This window comes from Falco naumanni, chromosome 11, assembly GCF_017639655.2.
Source record: "Falco naumanni isolate bFalNau1 chromosome 11, bFalNau1.pat, whole genome shotgun sequence".
NCBI classification, from domain to species: domain Eukaryota; kingdom Metazoa; phylum Chordata; class Aves; order Falconiformes; family Falconidae; genus Falco; species Falco naumanni.
Window position 1 is genome coordinate 35606405 of NC_054064.1, and position 25167 is coordinate 35631571.

General features: G+C 50.1%; 1 long non-coding RNA gene across 1 annotated transcript; it reads right to left on the reverse strand.

The window, feature by feature from the left end:
* Positions 1-5249: 5249 nt before the first annotated feature.
* Positions 5250-18387, reverse strand: LOC121095905. The gene is made up of 4 exons (XR_005830239.1): positions 18197-18387; positions 15388-15560; positions 5782-5973; positions 5250-5687 (listed from the first exon to the last, which is right to left on the reverse strand). It is a non-coding gene; the product is annotated as an uncharacterized LOC121095905 (long non-coding RNA).
* Positions 18388-25167: the final 6780 nt, after the last annotated feature.

The window sequence follows — 25167 nt, forward strand, 5'->3', positions numbered from 1 at the left end:
TGGTCTGGGAGCGTCCTCCCCGCCGGGCTGGTCCTGCCGCTCCGGCCGCCGTTCACCCGACTCCAGGTGATTTTCCCGGGTTTCGGCACCACTTGTTGCCTTTACAGGCACGCGGTGACCTGGCTCAGGAACGGCACGGCGGCCGACCCCTGGCCGCGCGGTCCATCAGCTCGCAGACACCAATGTGGTGGATGGCAAATGGCGTTTATTGCTGAGCGGCGCGGCACTATATAGCCTAGGTTTACAATGTCACTTCCGTCTGCTTACATCATAAACTAAAAGCTGTTGGCTACCTGGAGGGGGGCCCTGTGTTTCCGTACAGCGCGAGAACTTCCGGCCGCCAGGCCCTACCTAGCAACACCCAATTTGTCATCTCCCTCTGAATATCTTGGGTTTTCCCTAGGAAGGGTCACTGTTTTAGAACGAATTATTGCCATTTGCAATGCTTGTTTCTTTGCTACCTTTTTTTTTTCTTTTTCTGTTCTATCAGCTAAATTATTCCCAGCTATTATTTTTGTATTCCCAATCTGGTGTGCCTTACAGTGCATGATTGCTACTTGATCTGGCTTTTGAACTGCTTGCAATAATCGTAAAATTTCTGTTTGATGCTTAATGTTTGATCCCTGAGAGGACAATAACCCCCTCTCTTTCCACAAAGCTCCGTGGACATGCACTACCCCAAAGGCATATTTTGAATCAGTCCAATTATTTACTCTCTTGTCTTTGCTTAGTTCTAAGGCTCGAATTAAAGCCATGAGTTCTGCCTTTTGGGCTGATGTGGTACTCGCCAATGCTCCTGCTTCTATAACTGTAGTCTCTGTTGTTACCGCATATCCGGCGTATCGGACTCCTTGTTCCATAAAGCTGCTTCCATCAGGATACAGTTCCCAATCTGGTCTCTCCAGTGGCACATCCTTCAGATCTTCACGACTGGAATAAACATACTCGATGGTAGCCAAGCAATCATGTTCTAGTCGTCCTTCTTCCTGTATGGAACTTAAAAACACTGCAGGATTTACCAGGTTAGTTGTCTTTAGAATCACATCATCCTGTTCAGTCAGTACTACCTGGTACTTCATCATCCGGCTGGGGGACAGCCAATGTCCCCCCTTCTGTTCTAGGACAGTTATCACCATGTGTGGGACATAGACCGTTATTGTTCTTCCCAAAGTTAACTTCCGAGCTTCTTGTATGAGCATCACTGTTGCGGCCACTGCTCGAAGGCAGTTTGGCCACCCTCTACTCACTGTGTCCAGTTGTTTAGAGAATTATCTGACTGGTCGTTTCCAGCTTCCTGTCCTCTGGGTTAACACGCCCAGTGCCAGGTGTTGCCTTTCATGAACAAACAGCTGGAAATCTTTGGTTAGATCCAGCAGTCCCAAAGCAGGTGCAGACATTAAGGCGTGTTTTAACTCTACAAAAGCCTTTTGCTGTTGTGGGCCCCATACAAACGGGGAATTCTTTTGGGCCTCGTACAGCGGTTTAGCTATTAGCCCATAGTTCATGATCCAAAGGCGACACCACCCGCTCATTCCCAAAAACGCTCTGAGTTCATGAATATTTCTTGGCTCGGGTATACCACAAATAGCTTCTGTGCGATCTTTTCCTAATTGTCGTTGTCCTTTTGAAATCTCAAAGCCCAGATATATCACAGTCTGGCAGGCTATCTGGGCTTTCTTCCTGGATACCTTGTACCCATTTAGTCCCAGGAAATTCAAGAGGTCAATAGTCACCTGTATACAAGTAAATCTTTCTTCTGTAGCAATCAATATGTCATCCACATATTGTAAAAGTAAATGCCCAGGTCTTGATTTATCCTGTTTCCAGATTTCAAATTCCTTTGCTAACTGATTTCCAAAAATAGCTGGACTGTTTTTAAATCCTTGGGGTAATCTAGCCCATGTCAGCTGCATCTTTCGCCCAGTTTGAGGATTTTCCCATTCAAAAGCAAACAGTTTTCTGCTTTCCTTTTCCAAAGGTATACAAAAGAAAGCAGCTTTTAAATCAAGCACTGTAAACCACTGATAAGTCTCCCTCAATGCTGTTAACAGTGTATAAGGGTTTGCTACTACAGGATAAATATCCTTAACTATTTGATTTACTGCTCTCAAGTCTTATACCAGTCTATATTCACCCGAAGGTTTTCTGACTGGTAAAATAGGAGTATTATACTCAGATTCACATTCTTCCAAAATTTTATACTCCAAAAATTTATCACTCCATTTCTTCAATTACTGTCTAACTTCCGGTTTGATTGGATATTGTTTAATTCTCACTGTTCCTGCGCCTTCCTTCAAATCTATTTTAACAGGTTCTGCTAGTTTCGATTTACCAGAATGTTTCCCATACAGTAGGGATCACTGCCAAATCCACCTCCGGTGGAATTTCTTGTTCCTTTACTTTTTCTTGTATCATCAGGATTTCTCCCGTTTTTGACTCAGGTATTTTCAAGAAAAGTTCTCCTTCGTCAAAAACAATCTGTGCATTTAATTTGGATAACAAGTCTCTTCCTAAGAAGGGTATCGGACATTCTGGTACACACAAAAATTCATGTGTAATTATCTTATTTCCAAATTTCAAATCCAGGGGTTGCAGGAATGGCCTGGTTTTGTTCCAATTTTTCCTTTACAGGTATTTAATAAAAAAAATGTTGCTCCTGTATCCACTCCCAATCTCACAATTTGAACAACATTTTTTTCCACTTTCTTATTATCAGAAGTTATAGCCATTACCAAATTATCTCTAATAGTTAGCTTACATTCATCCTGCCAATCCTTTCATTGTCTTAAGTAAAAAAAAACAAATCCACATTTGGCATTTTATTCCATTTCCCTTCTCTTTTACAATACAGCATTAACTGCAGAATAGTGTTATAATTCAGTGTCCCATTCGTGGGCCACTTTTCCTGATCATTCAATATATACAAAGGCCACCAATTATTACAATACTCAAATTATTACAATACTCAATCACCTGGCTCTTTTGCAGATCATCCTGTAAATTTCCTCAATGTGCCAATAAACATCCCAACAAAGAATTTTTCGGGATTTTGTCATTTACAGCAAGATTACCCATGCTTTTACTTTTAAACAACCGAGTTAACTTAGTTGCCATGGTGTAATCACTCACAATACAGTACACAATTATTCAACTCTGTCACTCCGATCCGCGGATCCACACTCCACACTCGCTTTCGTTCTCAATTACACGTCTCACCCTTACAGCCACACTCACACTTTCCCACAGTTACTTTAAACAAACATATAACACAATATTATACCTCTTAATTTTCTTCTTAATACACAAACTCACAAAACCAACAAAAACCCCCAAAAACTTCTTCTAACTTCTTGTTAGAGGCACTACCTTAGAGAACACTATAGCATATAGTTTCTCTTGTTTCCACTTTTGTCCAACCCTGCAATAGCTTTCACTTATGTCTTACGGGCAGACGCCTAAGCTTCCACTTCCACAAGGATCCTTTTAGTCCAACCCTGCGCAGCTCTTTCACCGCGTCTGACAGGCAGACTTACTCAGTGAGACTCAAACTCACTGGTGGGTCTCCAACCCACTCCTTACCATACACTTATTATAGTGGGACTCCTACCCACTTCCTCTAGTGCACTTACTCACTTACTTTAGTGGGACTCCGACCCACTTACTACAATTAAAAAAAAGAAGTGTCTTACCAAAAATCCAGGGAACGTCGCGAAGAGCCTTACGGATCGGGGATCGATGGGGATCCCCGAGAAATCCTCGGTGCTGGCTGGAACCGATCAGGTCCCTGACTCCTCCGGTCTCCTTCAGCGAGGTCCCATCTGGGTCGCCAAAACTGTTACCGAAATCTCGGAATGAAGAACTTATCGACACCAATGTGACGTAGATAAGCAGACACTTCTTTATTGACGGCCGGGTGCGTGAGTGAGTCCTCTCACGATCAATGCACGCCAGGTCTCAAAATCAAATACCATATATAGAACTTATCATACATATTCATTAAGTATTCATACATAATCATAATATTTCCAGTAAATCATTAACATATTCTCCTCCTATATCCGATTCTGCGCAGTAGAGCTTAGAAAGGTCTAGAAATGGGTCTGGGGTACGATTTGGGTAGGTGGTATGTGAGTCGGTGGTCGCGATCTCCCCCTGCCGGAATTACCTGCTACTAAAGTTCACGGTTTCTTGGCAGGTAACCACAAGCTGTTCCAGTCGACTCTTCCCAATTTCCATTAATCTCATATTCTGACATCTCAATACACTTTCTACATACCGAAGACTGGTCAGATACAAAGAAACCTTTCAAACCCTAAAGTTATTACCAAAGTTTCAACAATAATTCCAGCCCATTCTTCTGGCCTTGGTACGGGATGTACAGAGGGTCTCATAGCAGCTTTTACTGAGCAATTATAAGTTTCCTCAAAATATATTTTTATCCTTCTATATTTCTATTCTATAAAATAATTCTATAAAATCAAATAATCAATCAAATAAAGTCAATCAATCTTAACTTATTAACAAATCGGTAACAATAGTATACTACTGTGTGTGGGTGAGTGTCCCGCAACCCAGGGGAAAAGTGTCTGAGCTGCAGCAACAGCAAACTAGTTGTCCGATACCACAGTTGAAGGGAAAGTCTCGCGCTTCCCCTGTTCCAGCCTTGCAGTCCTGCTACTGCTTGTTGTGTTTGGTGAGCATAAGGACCGCTGAGCTGGCTGGAACTGACTGAAATAAGGACTGGTTGAGCTGACCAAAGAGCGAGTCTCCCCTAGAAAAAGACCATTACTATAGTTATACAGCAAACACCCTAAAAATCATTCTTCTTGTTTAAGTTTTATAAGAAATATATATATATATATAAAAAGAAATATTTAAAGAACTGTATAGTTCTGTGCTAGAAAACCTAGGACATCTACTTACAGGTAGTAGAGTAGAACTCCTCCTTACTGATTCAAAACAATCCATCCAAGACACAAGCTGAGGGAAAACTTCTGCTGTTTTTGACTCGGTTACTGTACTCTGTCAGCAGCACATTGCTGGAGACAGAAGAGAAGAATTAATGTCTTCTGGAAGAATACAGTGTCCAAAAGAAATGCAAACCCAGCATCACTAAATTTGCACCCCAATCTAGAATGTTAACTGTGTCCTCAGCAGCATCAAAACAGGTTTGCAAATGCACAAAATTTATAACTATTGCATGTATTGTTGCGATGACGTAATGAAAATAAAAAGGCATGCCCAGTGACTAATGTTCACTCTGATTGAATACTTATTTCCATTGAATTTTAAACTCATTGGATGAAAAACTTGCTCAACAACTTTTTTTTTTTTTTCTGGAAAAGAGCCCTTTAGCAAGTGTTGTGACCACTCCTTAAATGGTTTTCAGTTCATTGGTCCCCCTAAAGAGTTCTCCAGTTAAGCTCATTCTATTATGCACGTGTGAAATATTTTTTTTCTTCCTAGCCTGAAGTTTTCTTTTAACCTAAACGTAGCTAGCTTAAATTGATATCACCTAGGCTCTTTTACCTTTATGCTACTCTTTTCCAATAGCCATGATGTTTTGTTCGCCTCTCAGATGGGAAAAGTGTGTGCTTGTAGAATGGTAGTGCATTTTTGTCCATGGGGTACAAAAACAAGGGCGTATTGGAACCACGCTGTTACAGGTCTGAATGTTAAAGCTTGATCTAAAAACAAAAGAGTTAACAGAATAGTGATTTGAATTAAAAAAAAAAAAAGGGAAAGGCGGGCGGGGGGGGGAGAGACGGACACGACACACACCAGAATACAGTAATATTATCCGGAAATCCTGTGTCTTTGCATCTCACGTACATTCTCATTGTTTCTTCACTCCTTTCCTGTTTGCACAGGTGAAATGGATCAGCACTTCATGTGGCAAGTTGTTTTTCTTCCCTTCCTCCTGAAGGGGAGGCAACTGCCTGCTACTCTTGGACTTCTTTGTTTCAGCAACACCTTGATGGAGCGGATAGAGATAAGGAGCATTAGATGCGGGAGCTGGAGCAGTATCAGAAGACTGAAGCCTATAAATCTTTAGCAGGAAAGCACAGGACAGACAAAAGGCAAATCACACAGACAAGGTATTGAATGGGACAAAAATATGTGCCTGGAACAACACAAGATTCCCAGCTGGTTGTGCAGACTGACGCTCGTTTACAGCCTTTGATGTAAAGGCTTGTTAAAACGTGGATGCTCATCTCAGGGAGCTCATCTGTGGGTGTGAAATAGAACATTTTTCTTCGGGCAAATCCTAGTTTCATAAATATGACATACAGCAACCTACACCAGAAATAATAATTGTCATTATTTCGTCACAGCAGTGACCAAACCATTGTTAATTGTTCTCCATTGTTCTGGTATTGCTTGTTAAAGAAAATGTGTTTTGAATTCAGAAATTTAAAGTGCTAAAGCAGCTAAAGTGGCAGAACCAGGCCTCGTCCCCAGTACAGCCCTAATCCAAGGCTGGTTTAACACCCAGTCCAGTTAATCACTGGGAGAACAGAGAAACAACAGATGATCAACTTGTGCACACAGGTGCTCGCAGAAACGCAGGTGTTTCAAGAAAAAAAAATCAGTATATGTGAATAGGAATTGCTCAAAGACTAAGTGTGCTTGAAGGAGTGTGTGAGTTAAAGCAGGCAGAAAGAAGATCACGATCCGAGGAGGAACCTGGAACCGAGGCAGAGACTGGAAGCAAATAGATGAATCAACAGGGACAGGGTCAGGTGATGGATTTGCAGAATGGACAAGACCAAAGGAAACTTCTAAAAACCTCGGGCATTGACTAATGATTTGATAAGTGTATATAAGCCGTGCTGTGTCCCTTTGCTCTCTGCCACTCGCTGGGGCGGTGGCCCAGCTCTGAGGGGCGATTAAAGCAAACCCAGTGGTACCCACGTCTGTGTAAATTTCTCCTTTAACACTATACGTGAAGCATATGACAGAAGTGCTGGTAATCCACTGGTGTTGTGACTGTTGACTGATGTCCCGTGTTAGAACAAATACAAGTACAATGGCTAACAGGCCTCACGTGCATGAAGAACATGAGAACGGTGGTGCTGGGTCAATGGGTCTGTGCTTTTCTCTGGTGCTCTCCTTGCTACCACCTAGCACTCAGCTGGCAAGTTCATGGGCACAGCCAGGACCAGTCCAGCCTCTTGTTTTCCAGGGAGCCGATCACCACACACATGGGAAACAGACAGTAGACAAGACCTAGTTCTTCATATCCTTTCCGTTGTTTTGCTAGAGAATCTAAAGTTTGATAGACCTTATTTTGTTTGTATTTACATTGGCACTTCAGTGGGTCCAGACTAAATGGCCACTCTCTACCTGACTGCTGCAAAAATTGGTTTGAGCCCTCGGTTAGTAACCAGCCGTTGGTTAACTTCGTCTTTGAAATACAGCAACCTATGGTGGAATAGGAAACTGAGACAGTTAGGGACATCGGTTGTATTTACTCGAAGGAGGTGGAAAATTTTCTAGGGAAATTTTTAATAGTGTTAGCATAAAAATCCTGTATGTGGCACATGAGCGACTGCTCTAGGCAAATAAATGGCTTTTTAGAATTAGAAGCCATCCCTGCCTTAAGTGACACATTTAGAAAAAGTCTCTATGTGAATATTAAGCTCACACAGCAAAGCTGCAGCTACCTGATAGCACAGTTTTTTTCCTGGTTTGGAGGATTTTTTTATTCACCTAAAACTTTCCAACAGTCGTCACTGCTAGTTTATTCCCTGTATGACAAATAAGTAGTAAATGAAGGTGTTTTCATACAATGGAACAATCTGCATGCTTGCATTTTTTTCACAGCTGTTGCAAAGAGGTACTTGAAACCCTGAAGAGCTTTTGCTTTTTATACTACTGAAAACCACACTACACAGCTTTTTGCAAATTTCCAGTCTGCAGAATCGCAGAGTAATTGTTCGTTTGTTTCCGTGAAAGAAAAAAAACCCCAACACATCTTCCTTTAGAGGCAATATTTTGCTGCAGATTTTAGTTCTATCTTTTCTATTTCATCTACCTCTTCTCCAGCTCAGAAAGGTCTACTTCTTTAGAAATTCTTTTCATTTGATGTGTTAGAATATCTCTGTGTAGTAGTCGAAAAGGAACTGGACCTGCCCTTTGTCTCACTCAATTCTCATTTCTATAATACATGCAGTTTTCCTTTACCTATTAAAGAAAATTACCAAATCCCATACAGCTACCTGGGATCATGGATCAATCTGAATATGCGTGGCCCAGCACTACTTTTTGCAACTGATCTAAAATTCTGTGCCAAATTCTATCATAACCCAGGAATGGAAATAATAGGGATGACATACTTTGCATATCTTCTCTGCAGGTTGTTACGACCCGCTGCAAGTAAATAAGAAAAAATACAGGTAGTGGACATTTCTAAATAAACCTCTGACATCTGAAGAAGTCATTTTAATATCAGATTTATTCTCACCATACTTTCTGCATGGAAGACCAGAAGAATCTATGCTTTTCATAGAATTTGTGCAGGAAAGCATTGGCAAAAATACTAGAGTACTTGTAATGTTTGTTCCTACACCAAACATGCTGAGGTGAGGCTTAAAAGCCCACCTGTGAATTCACATTTGCCGCAGTGCTGTTAGTAAAAGCTGTAACTATCCGTATTTTTTTGAGAATGCTTAAAATAAAACACAACCTAACTCTCAGTTATAGAACAGTGTAGCACAGCAAAGACGTTATCATCTAATTTTTTCATTATAAGATGTGGGTGCATAACCAGGAAGAACACTAACAATTATTTCTTAGTAAACCTTTCCAGCATAAAACCATTTAGTGGGGCAGTGCAAATCAGAACATACTCTGACTTTAACACGAAAGAACACTTCTGCTGTATAGGTAGACAAAAAAAATTGACTTAGTGGGGCATTTTCGTTCTCACAGTGCTGTTTCCTCTCCTTTCATTGTCCGTAACCTAGCTACCCAGTGATTTTTGGGGGACATTAGGGTTAGCATAGATGTTAGGTTAGCTTTAGATGCTTTACATGTTAGAGATGTATTCCTCGTGATTCTGCTCCACGCACAAGAAAAAGCCCGGCTTGCCTTTGCCTGGAGCGGGACTCAGTATGTTTTCAAACAGTTTTCCGCAAGGATACAAACACTGCCCCACTATCGCTCACAATGCTCCGGCCACAGCCTTAGCACAGGTCACCATTCCACCTGGCCTCACAGTGTATCGATACATCGATGGCATCCTCAGCGGGGCAGAAGGGCCAGAAAGCGTTACAGATGCAATGAAAAACATTTGGGCAACACTAACCAAGTTGGGACTGGAAGTCCCAGAGTCAAAGTGCCAAGGGCCAGCACGAGAAGTTCAATTCCAAGGAGTCTGGTGGGTTGCAGGAGCTGCCTCTCTTCCACCAGACACACTGGAAAAGAAAGAATCCGGGCACAATCCATCCAGTACGCTGGAACTACAACAAGTTCAAGGGACTGTGAAGTCCTGGCGTAACCATAGTCCTGCCTTTTCCGTCATTGCTCGTCCCTGGTAGAATTTGTTATAAAAGGGAAAATCATGGCAGTGGACATCTCATCAGCTCTGTGGTACCGTCAAGTTCCCCTTCCTGCAGGAGCATAACAGAGCCTGGCCGCGGGCTCTCCACTCCGCTCCAGCCCCCGTTACCCCTGTCAGCACGTGCTGAGGTTGCAGGCTGCGCTGCTTAGGGAGCCGTGGCAACACACATTTAGGATGGTGAATGCCAGCCATCCTGAAAGCCATAGCTGCCTCTTACCCTAAAAAGCTTCCTGTAATACTATGCTTCTCTGAGGTCCCACTTTTCTCGAATTGCCCCCACCCCAAAGCAATTTCCCCACAGGGTCCCTAAGCAAGGCAGTAGAGGAGTGGCTCTCTCAAACTCCCTCCCAGCCCTGCCCTGGCTGAAAGAAGGCAGAAAGAAGCCTTCAAATGAGGGAAGTTCTGGCTGCAAGAGAACACAAGCTGACCAGGTCTTGGGATCCACTGACATCAACAGAAATTTAGGTGAAAACTCCCCTTTGACATGAAACTCAACTCCCAAACCAAAAAACAGTTGTGATGGGAAACTATGGTGGGGGTGGGAGATCAGCACTGAGGGCAGGAAAGCATCAGCAGCATGGGAAACCATTGAGTTGGGAAGTTGTTCTGTCATTAAAAGTCAAACCGTCACAACGCTGGCTGACCCAGGTGCTGGCAGAATGATCGCCATGGAGACAGAACCCCAGAACACTGTTTGCCCCAACAAACGCCACACTGGCCAACTGCCGCGGCACAGAGCAGCACGCTCCTCGTGGTGCTCCTGCCCTCCGGGTAACCCCCAACCAGCTGTGCCGGCCAGCATCTCACCCCATCACCCCCCTTCGCTTCTGCCCACAGAGAGGTTCCCCCTCCAGCTGCCGACAGGACCAGAGGTGCCCGGCATGAGCTTCACCACCCTGACCATGCCGCCACCGGTCACTGCTGGTGTGCTGCCCTCTGTCCCGGGGCTGCTGATCACCGTTCGGCCTTCCCAGCTCCACACTGTCACCCACCAGCCCGCCCTGGCAACCTGGCAGGGGGTGCAGGGGCCCCTGGGGGACTCGGGGCAGGTCGTGCAGCTGCCACACGTGCTGCAGCTCCCCAGCGGTGTGCAGCTGCCCCCTCTGCCTGCTCCTTGTCCCCCTGCCTATGGCTGGGGACAGCAAGTGGTGATGGGGACACTTGTGCCCCACCAGCCAGTGGGGCTGGGCCCATGGGACGTGGGCCAGGGGCAGCCCCTCTACCCTAGGGGCTGCACTGTGCTGAACGTCCCTGCCCATGCTGGGCCCCTGCCACCCCAACACCCTGCGGCTCAGCATCGCGTGCAGGTCTCCCCTGTGCTCCGCACCCATCCTGGCAGCGCCCAGAAGCTGTTGGAGGCCTTTAACAACGACGTGGTGGCCAGTGAGGATGGTGTCCCTGCTGCCACCCCCTGCCAGCCCGCCCTGGATATGCTCTCTGGCAGAAGCAGGACCAAGCACCAAGGTGAGGTCTGCAGGGTGGCAGAGCCCATAGGGGTGACCTGCACCAAGGAAGGCTTGCATCACCCTGGGGGTGGCTTGGCTTCGTTTGCTTTTTCAGAAGTGGTGACCACCCCGCCAAGCCCAGAGAATCTCCCGGACCTGCCCGAGCTGGGGCCAGATGCCTTCAACGAGGCCTTTCCTGAGCTGGCAGAGGACAACCTGCAGTTTCAGGATGAGCATTCGTCCGCCATGGACAGCAGTGACCCGCTCGCCTGGCTCGACAGCATCCTGGAGCTCCCTGAAGTTCTCAGCGGCTCCTGCTTGACCACCCTCCTCGACAAGTTCCCAGAGTTCTCAGAGTAAGTGGCAAAGGGTGGCTGCTCCAAGGAGCAATCGCTGGCGGCAGGGCTGGGGGACAGCGAGGACACCGACCGTGGTGTCCCTGATGTCCCTGTCTTGACCACCACCCTCAACAGGATCCCTGACCTCTTGGAGTGCATGATGGAGGGCAACTGTCCCGAGGACCAAGTGGTGGCCGCAATGCAGGAGGACACCAACCCCACCTGGCAGAGGGTGGCAACATCCCCCTTGCTGGACACCAAAGGCAAGCAGGGTGGGCTGGCAGCGGTCTTCCCCACCCAGCTGCCAGAGAGCCCCATGGAGCCCTCTCAGGAGGGTCCTATGGACACTTCAGAGGAGAGCCCCTTGAAGGGATGCCCAGAGGGTCCCCACAAGGGTCTCCCAGAGAGTCCTCAGCAGATCCTGCTGAAGAGTCCCCTGGCCAGCCCCCCGACTGCACCCCAGCATCATCCGCCCCGCATGGCCCAGCTGGTGGAGGAGGTGCTGCAGAGGCAGCCCCGGGTCATTCTGACCCACTTGCCACCACCACCGGGCATCTCCTCCTGCCGGGTGGTGCCCAGATCAGGCAAGGCTGCTGGTAAACAGGCCAAGCGCCCCACATCGGCTGACACCCTCGGGATGCCAGAGATGTCCCCATGGGGCAGCATGCCACCCAAGAAGAGGAAGAAGATGGTGGTGTGCCCGGTGGCAAAAAGCTCCAAAACCCTCTGGGAGGGGAAGCCACACAGGGATGCCACGGCAGTGGGCTGTAGTGGGGAGCAGGGGGGCAGCAGCAAGCAGAGGCCATCCAATAGCGACTATGTGCCCACCAAGCGAGCCAGAACCCTGAGGAACACCAGGAGACAAGGTGCTCCACGCTGCCCCAGTCGCCGTTGATATATTGATAGAGAAGGTGTGGAGCACAGATCCCTCTGACGTGTGACCTGCACCTGCCCACTGCAGCCCCGGCCCTCTACCAGATCTGTCTTTCTTAATTCATTAAAGGTTTGACGTTCCTTGCACAGTGCCTCTGCCTGCGGTCATTCGCGCAGCGGGAGATGAGGGTTAATGCAGCCCTGCCACATGCAGAGACCTGACGCTCCACCTTCCCCTCTGGCTCCACCTTCCCCTCTGTCGAGGTGACACCTCCACCGAGCTGACCCACTCTCTAAAGTATTTACAAATGGAGGGACTTCTCATCAAGGGAGGCAGCCTTGGCAGGGGTGAGAAACAAAGAGCAGGTAGTGAAAAGAGCACCGTTATCTAAGTTGCGCAGGAAGAAGACTTCCAATGAGGAAAGTTCTGGCTGCAAGAGAACACAAGCTGATCGGGTCTTGGGATCCACTGACATCAACAGGAAATGAGTTTAAAATAGGACAAAGATAATGGTGGCAGTGGGAGATGGGGACCTCTAACTGAAATAGTTCTGCCCCAAAGAGGCCAAAATCCCGCTTGGGGAGCATGCGTAGTCCGTAAAACACTTCAGCAGTGCTACTGAGGATGCGTACGCGTTTGCATTAGAAGCGAGAAACCAGTCACCAACCCTGTGTATGACACATGACCATGCAACGTGCGGCGCTCTGAGAAAGGCCCCGAACCCCTTCTCAGTGTTCCAATTGGACCTAAAAACTTTGCACGCACTTTTTAATCGCTGCCCCCGAAGCGATTTCCCCACAGGGTCAGTAAGCAAGGCGGTGGCGGAGTGGCTCTCTCAGACCCCCTGCCAGCCCTGCCCTGGGCGCCGGTGCCTCCGGCCCTGCCCCAGCAGACGTTGCTGCGCTGATGGAGGGGCTCCCTCCCTCTCCACTGCATTTGCAAAGGGAATGGCTGGCTCACCCTTTGCTGCCCACGCAGCCAGCCCTCACCTTTAGCTGCTGTCATTCCCAGGGGCGCCGGCTCTCTCCCAGCACCCTCACACCTTCTCCCTGCGACACTGCGAGAGAAGCGTTCGCCAGGCACACGGGTGCCGTCACTGCCCTGCGCAGCTGCGCACCCCAGACTGGCCCTGCCTGACTGCCTCCCTCACCAAGCACCTCCACCTCCACAGTCTCAAGCTCCATCCCTTTAGAGGGAAAGGGGGTCACTTTATTGAGAAGTAACCGTTCCTCATGAGGAACACAGTCTCTTCAGGAGGCAAAATACTTCAATAGCACTTAGAAACAAAGCTGGGGCATCTGGGGGGCCACCTCATCACTACTCCAAACAATGTGTCCTTCGTGGAGAAAAACTGAAGAGCTAGACAGTTTCCAGAGGACAGCAAAACCTGACCTGCTGAGAGCTTAGGACAGTGCACGTCACGTTCTTCTTCACACTTGGTGCACGTTTGACAAGCTGCGAGATGATGGTAAATTACTTCCTTCAGAGAGGACAGCAAGACACTGTTGCCAACTCAGCTTAGGGTTTTTTGGCTTTTTTCTCTGGTTGGCTAAGCAAAGAAACGGAGGCAGTTTCAAAGTGCGCAGAAGCACAGCTGCAGACATAATTCCTGCTGTCACGCAGGCAGCAGGAGTGAACTTCATCCCTTTGGGTCCTTTTGAGAACACCAAGCACCCAGACTGTGCTGAAGGATGCTTTGTACATAGGGGACCCTCGGAGAGAAGCAGACATGTCCAGTCTTATTCCCTGGGAAAGTGCCCTGACACTGTCCTGCCTCTCAGGTGGCGTAGGACAATTAAAATACAGGAACTTATTAGTAAGCATGGGCTAATTCCTGGCCCACTGTGATGCTAACAGTAGCCCACAAATCTCTCAACTAGTTTTGCTCAGCCTGTATTTATGACAGTTACGTTGCTCTATGTTGTGGGGGAAAGCAGGTGACACAGCTTGCCCCCTTGATGCACAGGGCTGCGTTTCAAAGGACTACGACAATCCCAGAAGAGCACAGCATAGAACAGCTTATACGTAATTAAGTATCACATCACGAAACATACTGCATGCATCTATCCATAAAAATGGGGTTTATGTAGGCACATGTAAAATGGGTCTGCTGCTCAAAACCCAGCAAATCCTGATTTAAAAAATCATATACTGAAATGTAAGACGACATACCTTTGGATTTGTCTCTAAATCCCCATGTCGATGTAATTCCTTCACTGCCATCTGAAATCGTTCAGCTTAAGGCACTTTCCACGTCAAGCAAAGAAAGCTCAACTCAGAAGGGAAAGATCCTTCTTGATGGGACGCATCATCTGTGACAACCAGACACCTTCCCGCCCACTGAAACATAGCAGCAGAGTTAAAAGCAGGTTTTAAATTCCAAGTGGAGACATTCAAAGTTTGAAAACTACAGGACATTCTCTTCCTAGCACAAAATAATCAACTTTTTCCCACTTCTCTGCAAACCTTAACCCCAGTGTTTTGTGTTTTTCACACTGCAGCACAGAAAGCCAGTACCCACAGCTGCACAAGGACTTCCAGTGCCACTGTGCAAAGCATTGAGGAGTCTGGGCTCAGTCTTGGCAGTACAGGAGTGATCCACCTCAAATGCACTGCACAGTCTGCACCTGGGGGTATCACAGGTCAATAGTTAATCACTGCTTCTCCTCCCAGTAACAATAAAAAGAGAAAAAAAGAAAATCTCCTTACATCCATGGCTCTTCTTTACAGGCTAGAGGTTTATGGAAGTGATGACCCATTTCACCCAACATTCAAGACACCTTTTGAACAATTTTCAGAACTGTCCCAAAACCCCCAGATCTTACACAACAATCAGTCCAAAGAAAGTACAGAGGTCTCTGTGCTCCTGGACACATGCAGGAACACTTGTGTTTACTGGACACCTTTGTAAAGGGAAAAGGCATTACACCAGCGTACCAGATCCTTGCCCAAAAGACTTTTCAAACCACCTGTTTGTTGACGCAGTCATTGCACTTCAACCCTTCCACCCACGACAACATCCTCTCAGGGGGCAGACTTGCCTGCTCTTGATCACAGAATCAGTCAGCAGAGTTCATATTGAACCAAGCTAAAAACTGGGCCCAACCTCTACGTTCACGGTTGGGATACACGGCTCCTATCACAGGGCTCACATGGCAGTCCCACCTGGGTTACGTATCTGAAGTTGCATTTCCCACGGGTCAAATATTCCTCTTCACATCTGCCTTGAAACTGAGGGCTCATGGTCAGTGAGAGAAGAGAGTTCCTTGCCTCCTGTGCAGTCAGGTCACGTTCCCCTGCTAAAGGCAGCCTGCTCAGGCCTCCCATTTGTGTACAATCTGTTAAAAGAGTAAAATCAAGTCTGAAGGTTATTCATTTGCTTCCTTAAACATTCTACCATTTGCAGCATTCGGCCCCCAGAAGACGACTTCTGACATAGCAACTTCTCCAAGCAACCTGCTATAAAAGGCAGGTCAACAGAATCACCAACAGCCAGGTCTGTACCCTTGGGGAGACACTTTCAAAGCTCTTTGGAGGATCGCACTGGATCTGTGTGCTTTAGACCCCACTGCGTGGATTTACTGTTTTACTGGCAAAGGTTTTATGTACCACATGTGAACATCTTCCAATCACCTACTGGAATGGTCTCATGCATAAACAGACACAATGATCCTCTAATATCACACATGAAGAACTCAATGGATGCTCCTACCAAGGCAGTGGTTCCCTTCTGTAGCCACTGAACAAGCAAAAGGATGGATCAGAACGACATTATCAAGCTCTGAAGCAAAACTTCTGTCTTCCTTTAGCTGTAATTTAGAGCTTCATTGAGTGCTGAAGAGTGTCAGCCTGACAGCTCTGAAGCATGAAGAGCTTGATCCTCTGTGCCAGAACCACACCGGCACTGGCCACACAAGCTGCCTGCGTACTCACAGGGTCAGGGTCCGGGTCCGGGTCAGGGTCTGTACTGCCCTGCCACCGCTACACAGAAGTGAGGAAAGTGAAATGGAGATAGAAGTGTTCGTTTTCCACGTAGTTGATGCTGGCAGCTTCTTGCCTCCAGCATTCCTGCACCTCAGGAGCCTGGGAAATGACAACAAATGTGGAAGTTTCTGAAAATAATATTTGCCTAACACACCACAGCGTAGCACTTCCGTATGCCCACACCACACCTCTGGCTCCCAGCTGCTCTCCTGTGCTTCCCTTTAGCTACCTGGGAGGCACCTTTTCCATCTCCTCAGATCTGGCCAGCTGAAGAACACCCAGCTCATGGCTCTAACATTCTTCCCCTTCCTCTCAACATCTTCCTGGTGGTCTCAGCTTTCTGCCCTCCAGATTAGGGCCTTATCATAACAGGACAAGGATAGCACTGGGGTTTTTTTCTGTAAGGAAGCCAAATACTCTTTATTAAAATATAAAAATTAAGAGGAAGGGAAAAGCCAAAATGGCAGCCAAGTGGAAGTTTCATTTGGTGCTCAAACCACCTGAATACTTCTGCTGCAGCTGCAGCCGAGAGCTGGCCCTTAGATACCTGATCAGGATAAAGCCCCAAATCCTGCCACTAAGGTTTCAAATGACAAAATAACATCATCTAAGGGAAGGCAAAATGCATAAACACAAACATCGCCGTATGTTTACAGGGCCTTCACAGCACAGTGGTTCTCTGATGGCACCCAGAACTTAGCAGTATGAAGAATTACAAAGGTCAAGTGCTATTTATAAGCAATGCACCCTTAAATCAACACTAGTGACAAAAGAGCCAAGCACTTGACTTGCAGAACGGCAGGTGATTCGTGACTTTCTCCACAGCTTCTACTACTGATGAAGCTTACAACCACCTCACCATTTGGGAATGACATCCGTTGCTAGTGTTGCTCTGGTTGGAAACTCAGCAGGCTGGCACGTTCATTCCTTCAGAGCCAGAAGGAATTTGTCATTACAGGAATTCTCATGCCACTGAACGGGCAGCAAGGTACACAAGCCTCTTAATCTCTTTTTATACTTCTACGCTTGTGCCATAAAACCATTCTCCACTCTCCATCTCACCACCTCTCCAAGCAGAAAAGTCCCATCTGCCACACACTTGTCACAAACTATGCAGGATATGACACAGGTTTCAAATACATCAGAAAGTATCAAATCAGAAACTTTAAAACATAAAAGAAAATTAAAAAAAGGTGGCAGTGGGAAATTATTTTCTACCTTGACTGTGAGGTTCACAAGCTGCTAGTAGTTAACGTTAATGGCTCACTATTTCAAGGTCGCTGCTAGTAGTTAACATTAATGGCTCACTATTTCAAGGTCATGATGGCAACAGTTCTGCAATGTGTGGATATCAGCGAGAGAATTGCTGCCTTGCACCAGTTCAGGTGCTCCACCTATATCTTGTCACAGATTTTTTTTTTTTTTGTTTGTTTTAAATGTTTATCAGGGTAGGATCTGCCTACCAAGACCAGATTTTAAGTGAAGTTACATTATGCTGCTCTTGATTTAAATACAGCAAGATAGCTCCACTGCTACATTCAGCCACAAGAACGTAAACACCTCCAGCTCCATAGACACCCATACATTATTTTTGTAAGGAACAAATGACTAAACATGGAACAACACTGTGAAAAAAGCAAAAGAATGCACACAATCAGCATTTCCCTATTTGGACCAAAACCCAAACATCTCTAACAGCAGGTAAGTCTGAATTAAAAATCAACCACATCCAGATCCCAAATGGGGTAGGGGTTATTGTATGCCACAGACCCGGACTTGACTGTTGAAGGAAATCACGCACTACGGAAAATTTGAGGTGGTTCTGCGGAAGTTTAACTAGAGCCTTGGCAACTTCACTTGGGACATGAAAGGTACGTGTGCTACAGTACCACCCGCAATAAAGGAAACTAGTCTCGCAGTTTGAGTTCAACACCACATCCACAAACCAAATGAGGCTGCTACGTTTGAGGAACACTGATGGAAACCTCACCTGCCATCCCAAAGTTATGCTACGGCATTTCTTCCCTTTTTGCCACTTTCCTCAGCCTTGGTACATCTTTTGCAGAATCTGAAGCAAGGGCCCACAGCTTCTTCCTGTTTCTAACAGTGAATGTCTGGGTTTCACACGTTGGTTTCTTGTGCGGCGCCAATAAGACCCAACACTCGCCTTCATAAATGCATCCGTACACTAGGCAAGAAAAGGAAAATTACCAGTCACGACATTGTACTGCTCACAGGGCAACAGAGTGCCCCACTCGTAAGAGGATTTAAGGCAGTAAACAACCCTCAAATATCTTCATGAACAAGCACAGTTTAATCATGTGCTTTTAATCTGACCACCGACACAATCTAACAAGAAGACACATTAAGGGAAGCAGAGCTGTAGTTAAAAAAGTGGGGCTTCTCTTTCCTCTCCTGAGGGTTTACCATCCAGAGCTGGCTGAAGTTCTGAACCTGTAAACCGCTCCCCCATGCTTGTATGCTCGCTCTGGGAAACAAAGATGGCTGTTTGAATGCTTTTGCAGGTACAATCTTTCTTTACTTTTGAGTTGGAATGAAATGAAAAGCTGCCATCAGTCCCACTTACGGCACAGAGACACACCTATGTTCCATGCACATGCCTGCCCAGAAACGCACACAGAGGGAAACCATCCCTTGGGTATCAAACACAGAAACAGCACTGAAAACCTTGACTTCTGAGAGTCCCTGCAGCGTTCTCCCAGGTCAATACACAGCATGCTTGTGGCAGGACCACCACTGCGTGTGCGTCACTTGCTTTCATTTCCATCTTCATCTCCAACCTGGCACTTGCCACCTCCAGAATGCAGCATGCATAAAAGCAATTCCGTTTACTACAAGCACAGCACCGTGTGAACCTTCTGCATGAAGCCCGGTATTTAAAGAAATTGCCATAAAGAATAAAAATCTGCTGGCACCACTGACACACAGACACGCTGTGTTTTCTGAACAGGGCCGATACATTAAACCTGCAAACTAAGGACTGCGACAGCTCGCTCCTTGCCCCTCTTCTTTTGCCCTCAGGCTGGTGCAGGAGCTCCTTTCACCAGAGCAGGCACACCACAGACACAGCCTCACCGAGGGGAAGGGTGGGGAGGGGATAAGGGCAGAGGGGGAAAGGAAAGACCCACAGAAGCAGCTTTGCTGCCCACTGCCAAAGTCACAAGCCACTCATGGATCCCGTCCCCTCACCCTGCCTGTGCTGGTCTGTGCCTCCGTTCCCCTTCCCGCCCCTCCGCTCCTCTCCCTAGCCCTCTCTCCTGCTGCTGATCCTGCATTCCTTGCGGCACCCCCCTGCCCTTCTGTCCTGCTCCATCCCTCTGCCCGCTCCTCACCAGTCCCTGTCCTTTCTCCATCCCTGCCCAGCCCCTCCCGCTCCCCCTGCCCTTCTGGCCGCCTCCTGTCCCTCTCCGGCCACCCCTCCGCCTTGACTCACTCCCTGCTGCTCGGTGCCTCCCTTCCCCTCGTCCCTGCCCCACCGGGGCTCCGGGGCTGGGGCCTGTGCTTGGGCAGCCCTGGGAAGGGGCCATGGGGCCTACAGGGCCCGGGCTGGGGGCTGGTGTCCCCTGAGGGCCCGACTGCAGGGCAGGGATGTCCCATGGCCTGCTGGGAGAAGGTGTGCCCCAGGGCATGCTGGGAGCTGTAGGCCCAGGGTTGCCCCATGGCCACGTTGTTCCCGGGGCATGCTGGGAGCTGTAGGCCCGGGGCCGCCCCATGGCCAGGTTGTTCCCGGGGCATGCTGGGAGCTGTAGGCCCGGGGCCGCCCCATGGCCAGGTTGTTCCCAGGGCATGCTGGGAGCTGTAGGCCCGGGGCCGCCCCATGGCCAGGTTGTTCCCAGGGCATGCTGGGAGCTGTAGGCCCGGGGTCGCCCCATGGCCAGGTTGTTCCCAGGGCATGCTGGGAGCTGTAGGCCCGGGGCCGCCCCATGGCCACGTTGTTCCCGGGGCATGCTGGGAGCTGTAGGCCCAGGGCTGCCCCATGGCCACGTTGTTCCCGGGGCATGCTGGGAGCTGTAGGCCCGGGGCCGCCCCATGGCCAGGTTGTTCCCAGGGCATGCTGGGAGCTGTAGGCCCGGGGCCGCCCCATGGCCAGGTTGTTCCCGGGGCATGCTGGGAGCTGCCACTGCCCACCCTCAGCCTCCTGGCAGCCGTGTTGGGCTGGGCAGGCGCAGCCTGTGCTGGGGCTGTGGCCCAGCTGAGGGGACCTGTGGCCGGCCGTGGGGCGAGGGATGCTGCTGCCTGCTGGCTGCCCGGGGGTTCTGTGGGGAGGTTCCAGCCCCCCGCTGTGCCAGGCCCCGGGGCAGCTGGAGTCAGGCCTGGCTGGGGCAGCCCTGGGGGTGAGCCGAGAGCTAAGGAGGGAAAGAGGCGCCGGCAGGTGCCCCGGGCACAGGCACCGGGCATCCCGACTCGCAGAGCCCCCTGGAGCCGCCCCGGCGTCTGTAGGTCCTGCAGGAATAGGGCTAGCGTGTTTTACTGCTGACTCCGGCAGGGCTCTGGCTACACCTGTCCTGCTGAGGGACTGGGAACATGCAGCTGCCTGGGAGAGTCACCAGCCAGAGTATGAGTGCTCCAGCCTTGTTCCCCTTGCTGGAAAACACTTCATTTTTAAATGCAGCCTCTCAGCGGCGAGATCCAGGCAGTCGGGATTGCTTCCTGTAGGGAGCACGCTGGTGACTGGAGGCTGCTGCCTTCAGTGGCAGAGCTGGACGCTTCTCCTCGCTGACAGGATTAAGTTATAAAGAATCACTCGGAGAGGCTGCAGCTAAAGCAGTGATTAACTCGACCTATTGAATAAGCTCAGTAAGGGGTGGCAAGCTTTCTGAGGCACCTGGGCTATACCGATAGATGAGGGTAGTGGGGTAACGGTGTGTTGCCTTCAAGACCACACAGCACAGAGAATAAATGAAGGTCTATAACCACACGTAGAGTACAGGTGCCCCAGGAAAGTTCAGCTGAAGTTCACCAGGTTGCTGACCACCAACGATCTCTAAAGACCCCAAGAAAGGCCCCCAGGAACAAAGTGACATATGCAAGTGCCTTATGCATATGTAAATAATTTTGAGGAAGTAGTTAGTGCAAAGTACATCTTCCCATCTGAACATGCTCAGAAAGGACCCTGAGGGGCTGGATATTGAACGGTGGAGCGCGTTGATGGGTCGTAGCATGTTTTTTTTCCTTCTCACACAAAATTCATTTTGTTTTGTGGGTAAGCAAAACTGCATATTGCAATGTGTTTCCTTGATTGGCAGTTTTTTCATAACACGTGGGATCTCCAAACCTGCAAACCTGTTCTGCAAACGTGTTATGCAGTTTAAACCCTGGTGCCTGAAAACCCCAACAAGGACACATGCCTGGAATAAGGGTTCGCAAGTCTGGGGTATACCATGGTTCTATTCCACGATTCACAACAAATCGTTCACGAACAATTCCTGAGCGGAGTGTTCTGATGGGGTGGGGGACTTATTCCCATGTTTCAACTCTGTTATCTAGTTTGGACAAAAATGTTTAAGGCACCAAGGCCATACCCCATTTATTAGCCATTTGAATATGCCAACCTGGGGATAACATGACTTTCTATTTGTGGTGTATGGATTCACCGTGGGGTCTCACTACATACTAGTTCCCCCCTTTGCAAGGGGCACAGATCCCCTGCCCAGTAGGCAGCTCGTTGAGGGGCCCACCAGGACCTTCTCTGCCAAGCTGCTTTCCAGCAAGGTGGCCCCTGCCTGTGCTTGTTCCTCCTGGGCTTGCTCCTCCCCAGGGGCCGGAGCTGGCACTTGTTGGACCTCATGAGGTTCCTGCTGGCCCCTTTCTCCAGCCCAGCCCGGTCCCCACCTGCCAGCACAACCAGTGTGGTACCAGACACCCCCACCCGCCATTCTGTGGGTGCCAGCAGTGCCCAATGCCAGACCATCCCCACTGGGTTCAGGCACTGAGGGTGAAGCAGCCCCAGCTGCGGGACGGATGGATGAGCTCCACAGATAGATCCATGGATAGAGGAAAGATTTAACATTTCAGATGAGGGGGCAGGCCAGGGGGGTCCCAGCCCTGCACCCCACCAACCGCTCACTGGCAGGGGAACCCATTGCTCTTGTGGGAGCAGCGCTGCCACCGCGGGGGCTTGCAGAAACGGACACAATGGAGCCGGCAGTGGCATCTCCACCAAGCCTTTGGGCAGTCCCACAGGCGGGAGCAGCCCTCCTGCAGGCACAATCCTGCCCAGCACGGTCCTGAGGCTGCCTGCCCACGTGCCCTGCCCACGGGGATATGGTGCCGGGGACTGGGGTCTGCTGGGGTGCTCCTGCCCGGCCCCACGTGGATGGTGCTGCCCAGGCCCATGGAGCTGATTCTGTCTGGAGTCATGGGGCTCCTCTTCCTCATCCCCATTGGGCTCCTTCTGCCCACCTGCGCAGGGCTGCTTCTGCTTGGCCCCGTGTCCTCCCCTTGGTCTTTGTCCCCATCTGCCATCTTCTCCATGTGCGCATCTGTCCCCAGCAGCTCCACTCTAAGGCCCTGGGGAAACCCTCTGGGCTCCAGCAGCCCTGGATAGAGCTGCTCCTCTTTCCTGCTGCTCCTCTTTCCTGGCGGGGGGGAGGGAGACAGCTGTGGGGTGGTGGTGTGCGTGGTGTGTGTCCCACTACAGACCGCCTCTTGCCACTTGGCCATCATTACTTGCAGAAACTTTTGGTACTGCCTGGTCACTATGAGGGTGCCCTGGACGATGCGGATGAGCTCCCCAGTGAGGTTCTGTGTGACCGTGGCCATGGCTGAGGGGCTGCCGGGGGTGGCTGCACATCGATGGGGCTCTACGCCCTGCCCCTGCCATCCAGTGGGGAACTCCTCATGCTTTGGCATCCCTGCCATCCACAAGGAATTCCTCCTCTGGCAGCTCCAGGGAGAGGCCCTGGCCAAGGGCGATTCCCAGCTTCCCACTGGCACCCAGGTTGCCCTGATGGACCAGGAAGGTGCAGTGCCGGGCAGTGCCACTGGCTCTGCCATCACACCAGGCCAGTGGTGTGGGACACAGTAGAGGGAGCCCGGGGTAGAACGGCCAGTGCATGACAGGGAGGGCAGCAGGGCCCGTGGGGACTGGTGCTCCCTCCACAGAACATCTGCGCTCGCCCTGCAGTGGAGGATGGGGAAGAGAGAGAAGGCTGTTGCCCTGCAGTGCTCATGCACATCTGCAAGCCCACGTGTGCAGGTCCAACTTCCGTTAGTGAGGACTGGCAGGTTTCTTGGACAGGCACTGGGAAGGCAGTCAGGTGTCGGGTGGCCTGAGGGTCCTGACCTCTTCTTCCTCAGCCAAAGTGCCGCGAGTCACAGAATCACACAATGGTCAGGGTTGGAGGGAACCTCTGGAGATTATGCAGTCCAGCGCCCTGCAAAAGCAGGCTGTGCTAGAGCAGGTTGCACAAAATCCTGTGCAGGTGGTGTTGGAATGTCTCCAGAGGCCTCTCTGGGCAGCCGGTGCCAGTGATCTTAAGCCGGAGTGCTGTGCGAGGGTCCCTGCGCTGGTGGGGGGCAGTGCCTGGGCTAGCTGCAACGTCAAGGCACTGCAAAGGGGCAGGGAGACGATGAGCACAACAAGCCCATGCCACGCTCCCTGCCTCCCCACATCACAGTGCCTGTGCCCAGGTCCCTCACAGCTGCGGAGGCCACCTGGCCCTGGTCACCCTCTACCCTGGGGTGCGCTGGAGCTGTCTTTGCCCTGGAGCTGTCTTAGGCTCGCGCTAGTCCACCCAGGTGGACTAGCCTCCTGAGACCTTCCTTGCACCCCAGACCCCTCTGCAGAGCCTCAAGCACTCAAAGGAAGCCCTCTGGACTGGGGGCCTGCCCCCCTAGACTCGACCATTCCACTCGAGTCCCCGCGGCACTCCTCCATAGGTGTCTGTAATGCCCCAGAGCCTTCTGTTGCTCGACTAGCCAGACCTTGGGAGCCCTCCCAAGGCCGTCATGGTGACCCAGGCACTCTGTTTGTCCCCCAGTCCCTCTGGCCCCCTTAGCACCTCTGTACTCTGCATGGAAACCTTCCTGAGTGCATCATGGTGCAGGGACGTGGCAGTGCAGTAAAAGCAGATACTGTGGTGTCGCTGGGGTGCCCGGAGAACTACAGGGAGGTCAGAGCTGGGACCACCCATCCCATGCCCTCTCCTCACTGCCCGTCAGTTCTACTTGGGAAAGACACCCTGGGTTCAGGCTCCTTGTTCCAGCTTTATTGAATTGCAGCCGTTCTCTGGAGAAGAGCTGCACCTCTGCCTGGCTTAGCAGCACCAGCAGCACAGTGATCGCAGGGTGCATCGTGACGTTTGCTGCACCCTTGGAGTGCTCAGGATGGAGGTGGTCTGAGCTGCCAGGGAGCAGATGGAGGGTCCGCTGTCTTCCTCCAAGGCCTGAAGGGCTGTGATGGAAAGAAACGGAGCAGAGATGAACTGCCGTGTCTGCGAAAACCACCAGGCATCCCCTCCAGCCCATGCTCCCTACTCCCTGCTGCAGATCTCAGCCAGCTTCTCCTCCCTTTGGTCCCTCAGGAGCTGCCCAGCAAGCCCTAGGGACAGAGCTTCATCAGACCCCCCACTCCCCAGTGTGCTCCCAGCAGCACAGCCCCCAGCTCAGCTGGCTGGGCTGCACGCCCTCCTCCCCCTCACCGGGCTGACCCCAGGGAAGAGCAGTAGCTGAGGCTGGTGGGACTGAGCAAGGCAGCCACCGAGCCCACCTGCATGGTCAAGGGTGGGAGAGAGAGGCCAAGGCCCTGCACGGGGCAGCTGAGGCTCTGGCAGCCACAGGGCTGCTCCTTGCTGCCGGTGCAGCGGCGGGACTGGGGCTGGGCTGCCAAAAGCGGGACCCTGGGGGCTGTGGCTCACCGACGAACCTGACGGCCGTTGCTCGCAAGGTGGCCTGAGCATCCTCCAGGTATGGCAGGCTCTGATTCAAGTACTCTTCGGT